Genomic DNA, 9105 nt, shown 5'->3' with positions numbered 1-9105 from the left:
GTCTGTTAAGCCTGAGGAGGAGCTGAGGCTGTCTGTTAAGACTGAGGAGGAGCTGAGGCTGTCTGGTAAGGCTGAGGAGGAGCTGAGGCTGTCTGGTAAGGCTGAGGAAGAGTTGAGGCTGTCTGTTAAAGCTGAGGAGGAGTTGAGGCTGTCTGGTAAGGCTGAGGAAGAGCTGAGGCTGTCTGGTAAGGCTGAGGAGGAGCTGAGGCTGTCTGGTAAGGCTGAGGAGGAGCTGAGGCTGTCTGGTAAGGCTGAGGGAGAGCTGAGGCTGTCTGGTAAGGCTGAGGAGTTGAGGATGTCTGGTAAGGCTGAGGAAGAGCTGAGGCTGTCTGTTAAAGGCTGAGGAGGAGCTGAGGCTGTCTGGTAAGGCTGAGGAGGAGCTGAGGCTGTCTGGTAAGGCTGAGGAAGAGCTGAGGCTGTCTGGTAAGGCTGAGGAGTTGAGGATGTCTGGTAAGGTTGAGGAGTTGAGGATGTCTGGTAAGGCTGAGGAAGAGCTAAGGCTGTCTGTTAAGGCTGAGGAGGAGCTGAGGCTGTCTGGTAAGGCTGAGGAGGAGCTGAGGCTGTCTGGTAAGGCTGAGGAGGAGCTGAGGCTGTCTGGTAAGGCTGAGGAGCTGAGGCTGTCTGGTAAGGCTGAGGAGTTGAGGATGTCTGGTAAGGCTGAGGAGTTGAGGCTGTCTGGTAAGGTTGAGGAGTTGAGGATGTCTGGTAAGGCTGAGGAAGAGCTAAGGCTGTCTGTTAAGGCTGAGGAGGAGCTGAGGCTGTCTGGTAAGGCTGAGGAGTTGAGGATGTCTGTTAAGCCTGAGGAGGAGCTGAGGCTGTCTGTTAAGACTGAGGAGGAGCTGAGGCTGTCTGTTAAAGCTGAGGAGGAGTTGAGGCTGTCTGGTAAGGCTGAGGAAGAGCTGAGGCTGTCTGTTAAAGCTGAGGAGGAGTTGAGGCTGTCTGGTAAGGCTGAGGAAGAGCTGAGGCTGTCTGTTAAAGGCTGAGGAGTTGAGGATGTCTGATAAGGCTGAGTGAGGATGTCTGGTAAGGCTGAGGAGTTGAGGATGTCTGATAAGGCTGCGTTGAGGATGTCTGGTAAGGCTGAGGAGTTGAGGATGTCTTGCAAGGCTGAGGAGTTGAGGATGTCTGGTAAGGCTGAGGAGGAGTTGAGGATGTCTGGTAAGGCTGAGTTGAGGATGTCTGGTAGGAGTTGAGGATATCTGGTAAGCCTGAGGAGGAGTTGAGGATGTCTGGTAAGGCTGAGTTGAGGATGTCTGGTAAGGTTGAGGAGTTGAGGATGTCTGGTAGGGCTGAGTTGAGGAAGTCTGGTAAGGTTGAGGGAGAGCTGAGGCTGTCTGGTAAGGCTGAGGAGTTGAGGATGTCTGGTAAGGCTGAGGAAGAGCTGAGGCTGTCTGTTAAAGGCTGAGGAGGAGCTGAGGCTGTCTGGTAAGGCTGAGGAGGAGCTGAGGCTGTCTGGTAAGGCTGAGGAAGAGCTGAGGCTGTCTGGTAAGGCTGAGGAGTTGAGGATGTCTGGTAAGGTTGAGGAGTTGAGGATGTCTGGTAAGGCTGAGGAAGAGCTAAGGCTGTCTGTTAAAGGCTGAGGAGGAGCTGAGGCTGTCTGGTAAGGCTGAGGAGGAGCTGAGGCTGTCTGGTAAGGCTGAAGAGGAGCTGAGGCTGTCTGGTAAGGCTGAAGAGGAGCTGAGGCTGTCTGGTAAGGCTGAGGAGTTGAGGATGTCTGTTAAGCCTGAGGAGTTGAGGATGTCTGGTAAGGTTGAGGAGTTGAGGATGTCTGGTAAGGCTGAGGAAGAGCTAAGGCTGTCTTTTAAGGCTGAGGAGGAGCTGAGGCTGTCTGGTAAGGCTGAGGAGTTGAGGATGTCTGTTAAGCCTGAGGAGGAGCTGAGGCTGTCTGTTAAGACTGAGGAGGAGCTGAGGCTGTCTGTTAAAGCTGAGGAGGAGTTGAGGCTGTCTGGTAAGGCTGAGGAAGAGCTGAGGCTGTCTGTTAAAGCTGAGGAGGAGTTGAGGCTGTCTGGTAAGGCTGAGGAAGAGCTGAGGCTGTCTGTTAAAGGCTGAGGAGTTGAGGATGTCTGATAAGGCTGAGTTGAGGATGTCTGGTAAGGCTGAGGAGTTGAGGATGTCTGATAAGGCTGCGTTGAGGATGTCTGGTAAGGCTGAGGAGTTGAGGATGTCTTGCAAGGCTGAGGAGTTGAGGATGTCTGGTAAGGCTGAGGAGGAGTTGAGGATGTCTGGTAAGGCTGAGTTGAGGATGTCTGGTAAGGTTGAGGAGTTGAGGATATCTGGTAAGCCTGAGGAGGAGTTGAGGATGTCTGGTAAGGCTGAGTTGAGGATGTCTGGTAAGGTTGAGGAGTTGAGGATGTCTGGTAGGGCTGAGTTGAGGAAGTCTGGTAAGGTTGAGGAGCTGAGGGCTGCAATACTCTCATGGATTAATTTGGCAGGGAAGGTTCTCTGGACAAGCACTGAAGCAGAGACAGCAGGTGGCTGCCGTAAAACCGAACTGGAGGGTACCTGCTGTGTTTGCGCCTGTATTGTGGCTTGAGGCTGGTCCACTAACTGGAACACCAACAGAGTCTTTCCTGACAATAGCTTGGTCTTCACCAGTGACATCACTCCAGTCTTGTTGATCTCAGTCTCTTCAGATTGCCCCTTCAATGACATTGATGACCTGGGAGACATATCCAATGTTGCTTTTACAGAGTTTGTTGGTGCTGATGTGGCCTGATATGCTTGAACAGTGAGTGGTTGATTTGACAGCAACTGTTTCCTGTCAAGGACACTAGCCGTATTCTGTAGAGGGTTTTGTTGCTCTACACCCTGCTGTGGTTGAGCCTGAGTCACGGCTTGCCGTAACTGTGGTGGTTGTTGTCTCAAAATTTCTGGTGTTTCAACTTTAACGGTTAACAGATTCAAGTTGATGAGACATTTACTTCAAAAGATGAAGTCTGTTCAAGACATTGTTCTGTTAAAAAATACATTGCTCAGTTCTATTCAATAAACACATTGCTCAGTTCTATTCAATAAACACATTGCTCAGTTCCATTCAATAAACACATTGCTTCAGTTCAGTTCAATAAAGACATTGCCTCAGTACCTAGAGTCTCGGATGGCACATCAGCTTTTATTGGGGGGATGGTTTTGGGTTCATTTCCAGTGTGTCTTTAATTGCGTTGGCTAGTGCTGTGGCCTGATAACTTTGGCCAGTTGTTTATGTATATTCAATGGTGTCACGCCCTGGTCTAAGTATTTTGTGTTTTTCTTCATGTATTGGGTCAGGCCAGGGTGTGGCATGGGGTTTTTGTATTGTGGTGTGTTTTGTCTTGGGGTTTTGGTGTGTATGTATTGGGATTGTAGCTAGTGGGGTTATCTAGCAAAGTCTATGGCTGTCTGGAGTGGTTCTCAATCAGAGGCAGGTGTTTATCGTTGTCTCTGAATGGGAACCATATTTAGGCAGCCATATTCTTTGAGTTTGTCGTGGGTGATTGTCCTATGTGTCGTTGTTCCTGTCTCAGTGTTAGTTTACACAAGTATAGGCTGTTTCGGTTTTCGTTACATTCTTTGTTTTGTAGTGTTTGTTATTGATTCGTGTTTTACGTTCATTCATTAAACATGGATCGCAATCTACACGCTGCATTTTGGTCCGACTCTCCTTCACAGCTAGAAAACCGTTACAAATGGACTGGTTTGAAGGAGATGGTTCCTGAGCAAAGAATGCCCTTCTGTTTTCAACCAGCTGCCTTGGATCAGTACTCAGGACAGGAGTTACAGTTGGACTTTCTAGGGACACAACTTTTAAAGACAGGTCAACAGATCCATGACAATTAGACATTTCCGGTAAAGGAGCTACAGCTGAGGATCTTCTCTTCAATAAGGACATTGCCTCATTATCAATATTCTCTGGTAGCACCTCAGCTCAATTACCATATGGCTGAGGACATGGTTTTGGGGATATGTCCAATGTGGATTTGATAGGTGCTGTGTCCTGATTAGCTTGGGCAGTTCTGTACATGGATTTGATGGACTGGGTTGAATGCGATGGTACCTGGGCAAAGCTCACTCTCCTGTTGTCAATCGGCTGCCTCATAACAGAACGAGAATGAGTACCAGTTGGACTTTGCTGAAGATGCTGCTCAACAACGGTTGGAGAACATAACTGAGATGGTTGCTGTCCCTGAGTTTCCGGGGACACAAATTTCAAGGACAGATCAACGGATCCATGGCGATTAGGCGTTTCTGGTAACAACTGAGGGTGTCCTCTTCGATAAGGACATTGCCTCATTCTTGGGTGGCATCTCCCTTAACCTCTCACATGGTTTTGAGGAGATGACAATTGTACCTTTGATAGAGTTTTCTAGTGCTGAGTCAAAGTGGTAAGTCTGAACTGATAGAGAGGCTCGTCTTTTAAGCTGAGCCTCCTGAGTTTGGCCTTCAGTGCCTTGTGCCTCTTGGGGTGTTGATGGACTCAGTGGACTAACCCTTCCTAGCATTGAGCCAAACATTGATGAAGGCTGGTTAGTGCTGGCCTCCTTAGTTTGGCCTTCACTGCCTATTCAAGCCTCGAGGGGCTAAGACATCCTAGCATTGAGTCAACAAAAGAGGTAGACGGCGGCACCTGAGATGAAGGTGGAACGACTGCAATTTGGGGAGTAGAACCAGTAGGCTTGGGGATGAAGGATAGTTTGGAGATGCCAGACTCAGCCTGTGGTGGAACTGGGGAGGTGGATGCAATATTAAATGCTTCAGTTGTTTCGGCAGTTGCCTTGGAACCTGTGATGGAGCTTAACAAAATAAGTCATTGAACTCATTGCATTCTTCACCCCAGTAATACTGTGCTCAACTGCTGTGTACTCTTTAACTTTGGCTGGTTTGTCATCTTTGCTCTTAGCCTCTTTTGTCTTTGCTTCCTCAGTCTTAGCCTCCTCGGTCTGTCGTGGTTTCGCTCCGGGTTGGCAATGCTGGGAGCTTCCTCCTGCTAGTCGATTGAGGCAGCGATCCATATTTGCTGCTCTCCTCCGCCTTGTCAGCTACATTGAAGATACTCAGACACAGAGTGGACCAGGTTCTAAAGTTCCTCCACTGGAGACAACTTGCGATCTGGTCCATGTCCTGGATAGTAGCCTTGTCCTTGTCCTCCGTACTGGGATGTGTACCCCTCTGGGTAGTAATAGTTTTCATAGTCGTAGGTGACATCACTATCCAGAAACGTCAGGGCATCCAGTTCTCCCTCGGACCCCAGGGAGAACAACACCTCATCAAACCCCACCATGTCGCACTCACTCCTGCCTCTGAACCTGGTTGCCTCCGAACCTGGTTGCCTCCGAACCTGGTTGCCTCCGAACCTGGTTGCCTCTGAAACTAGTTGCCTCCGAAACTAGTTGCCTCCTCTCTCTGCCTTCCTGGAAGGCTTCATAGTCCTCCAGAGAACCCCACCAAGTCATACTCACCAAGTCGTACTCACTCCTGCCTCCGAACCTAGTTGCCTCCGAACCTAGTTGCCTCCGAACCTGGTTGCCTCCGAAACTAGTTGCCTCCTCTCTCTGCCTTCCTGGAAGGCTTCATAGTCCTCCAGAGAACCCCACCAAGTCGTACTCACCAAGTCGTACTCACTCCTGCCTCCGAACCTAGTTGCCTCCGAACCTGGTTGCCTCCGAACCTGGTTGCCTCCGAAACTAGTTGCCTCCTCTCTCTGCCTTCCTGGAAGGCTTCATAGTCCTCCAGTGTGTGTGTCCCAGAGAGGTCTTGGCCCACATCCTGGTCCTGTACAGGAGCCCCTCCTCGATGTTTAACTGCTGACAGAGCTGCTTGACGGTAGGGGTTGATATCAATCTCAGGAGGAGAGGTGGTGCACAATGGTGGTGCACAATGCTTCTAATGGAAATGTTCTATTTGAAATGTTCTAATTGAAATGTTCTATTTGAAATGTTCTATTTGAAATGTTCTATTTGAAATGTTCTATTTGAAATGTTCTATTTGAAATGTTCTAATTGAAATGTTCTAATTGAAATGTTCTAAATTAAATGTTCTATTTGAAATGTTCTAATTGAAATGTTCTGAATCAAAACGCCATATGAAAAAAAAAGTATATTCTAGTTGAGCCCGAGGGCTGATGTGATGTAGATTAAGTGCTGTGTTGAATTCATAATGATTAACTTTCTCAATATTAGATGGGATTTATAAAACAATGGCTTATTGGGATAAGATGACAAACATTTATTTCATTATTTTTATTCTGGGTTTGATTTTTTCGGTCAGACTTTAATTAAGGTCAGCGAGGATTACATTTTTCTCTGAATGCTTAAAAATGTCTTAGGGCTAGGCCATTTTTTTCTCCACTTCCTGCCTGAATGACGTGCCCAAAGTAAACTGCCTATGCCTCAGGTCATGAAGCCAGGATATGCATATAATTGGTACCATTGGAAAGAAAACGCTTTTGAAGTTTGTAGAAATGTTAAAACAATGTAGGAGAATATAACATAATATATAGGGTAGGAGAAAATCCAAAGAAAATCCAACCAGATCTTTTTTTTTAGAGAGACCATCCACCTACAAATTCAAGAGAAAGTTCATATTGAAAATTAGCTCCCTGGATATAATTCCTATGGCTTCCACATTGTGTCAGCAGTCTATGTTCAAGGTTTCAGGCTTGTAACTTCAAAAACTAATAAGAAATAAGAGTTTTAGTTGAGGGACACAGTCTTGGAAATTTGTTTTGTGTGCGCCATGAAGACATTATGCACCTGCTAAAATCGGTTTCCTATTGAACATACTTCTTTCCGAAAGAAATATTGTAGTTTGATTAAATAGAAATGTTTTCTGACTTGTTGAAACATAGTTTAGAGGAATATTTTCGGATTCTCTGCAAGTTGAACGATTGGATTACTCAAATCAATGGCGCCAACTAAATGGACTTTTTGGGATATAAAGAAGGATTTTGTCTAACAAAACAACACTACATGTTATAGCTGGGACCCTTTGGATGAGAAATCAGAGGAAGATTTCCAAAAGTAAGTGAATATTTTATTGTTATATGTGAATGTATGAAACCTGTGGCGGTGGAAGAATATTTTGATGTGGGGCGCCGTCCTCAAACAATCGCATGGCATGTTTTTGCTGTAATTGCTACTGTAAATCAGACAGTGCAATTAGATTAACAAGAATTTAAGCTTTCAGTCGATAGAAGACACTTAAATGTACATAAATGTTTAAAATCCATGATATTTATGATTATTTATTTGAATTGCGCGCCCTCCATATTCCCCGGAGGTTGTCCCACTAGCGGGACCCCTAGCCCTGGTTAAACACTGACAGTGATTCTTGAAGCACTATATCTGACACCATTAACACTTGTAGCCAATGCATTTACCAAGTGTGCCAAACTGAATGCACAACTCTGCTTTACACTCAGTTTGCAATTTAATAACACACTTCTAGCAAAACTGTAAACATTGGTCTTTACATTGCTACACTATTTCGCCAATTGCCTTTCCATATTGCCACGTGAAAACACTTTCAGATAATGAGTTCACTTACAAATCAGAGCTTCAGCACTATAAATAGGCGACAGGTAAACATTCGGTTTGGACAAAAATGGAGGCCAACATGGGACAGAGAGTAAAGAGGGGTGAGAACTAGAGGAGGACAAGGAGAAGGAAGAGGAGGATGAGGAGGTGAAGAAGTAGGAGGAGAGGAGGAGGAGGAAGAGGTGAAGTAGGACAGGAAAGAATGAGAGGATAAGGAAGAGGAAGGGGAGTCAGGAATACAATAACGGATGAAATCAGAATAACTGTGGTTGACCATGAGGGAGGCTGGGCAACGGGTTCAACCAAATCTGAGCCGCTATACTGTTGCAGGTATCATTAGGACATTTCTAAATGAGAACCGGTAAGTAACTGTAAGTGCTGTAGTCTTAATGTTACAGTAATATGTACTGTACTTTCATAATGAGAAGGATCTATCACTAAAACCATTCAAATGTTTTTACAGAACTGCAAGAAAACCAGTATCTGGTGGAAGAGGTGGACTGTTCACCCCAGAGCAGGAGACCCACATTGTAAATATGGTCATTGCAATTAACTGCATCAGACTCAGAGAGCTGCAGGTCCACATAATGGTAGATAACACCCAGACTCAGAGAGCTACAGGTCCACATAATGGTAGATAACACCCAGACTCAGAGAGCTACAGGTCCACATAATGGTAGATAACACCCAGACTCAGAGAGCTACAGGTCCACATAATGGTAGATAACACCCAGACTCAGAGAGCTACAGGTCCACATAATGGTAGATAACACCCAGACTCAGAGAGCTGCAGGACCACATAATGGCAGATAGCACCCAGACTCAGAGAACTGCAGGACCACATAATGGCAGATAGCACCCAGACTCAGAGTGCTGCAGGACCACATAATGGCAGATAGCACTCAGACTCAGAGAACTGCAGGACCACATAATGGCAGATAGCACCATATTCCAAAACGTCTGCAGAGAGAGTCTCTCTGCACTGTCTCGTCTACTGAAACACAATAGAATTAGGATGAAGCAGCTGTACAGAGTCCCTTTCGAAAAGAAACTCAGACCGTTGTAAAACAACTGAGATATGAATATGTGCAGGTAAGCTATACTATCCTATCATTGGTACTGGATCTGGAGGTATATGGTGCTACATCGTAGTGACTGATCCCTGTCTTTTCCTACTGTGCTACATTGTTTGGTCTTGTCTCTTTCAGAGAGTCATGGAGCTAGAATGAGATGCAGTGCATCATGAGTTAATATATGTGGACGAGGCAGGTTTCAACCTTGCAGAAAACACAAGGGGCAGTGGCAGAAATATCATCAGACACCGTGCCGTCATCAACGTCCTGGGACATCGTAGTGGCAACATAACAATGTGTGTGGCTATTAGTCAAAATGGTATCCTTCACCATCATGCAATCCTAGGCCCGTACAACACTGCACACATTATCACATTTCTGGACACCCCTCCACATACAGACTAATCCCTAATGACCAGGGACCCAGAGCAGCCCAGGTACGTTATCATCTGGGACAATGTTAGTTTCCACCGGGCTGCTGTGTTCCGCAAATGGTTCACAGGTCATCCACTTTCCATCGC

Source organism: Oncorhynchus tshawytscha, linkage group LG04 (assembly GCF_018296145.1).
Source record: "Oncorhynchus tshawytscha isolate Ot180627B linkage group LG04, Otsh_v2.0, whole genome shotgun sequence".
NCBI lineage: Eukaryota > Metazoa > Chordata > Actinopteri > Salmoniformes > Salmonidae > Oncorhynchus > Oncorhynchus tshawytscha.
The sequence above is the reverse complement of the archived record's forward strand: the minus strand, read 5'-3'. Positions refer to the sequence as shown.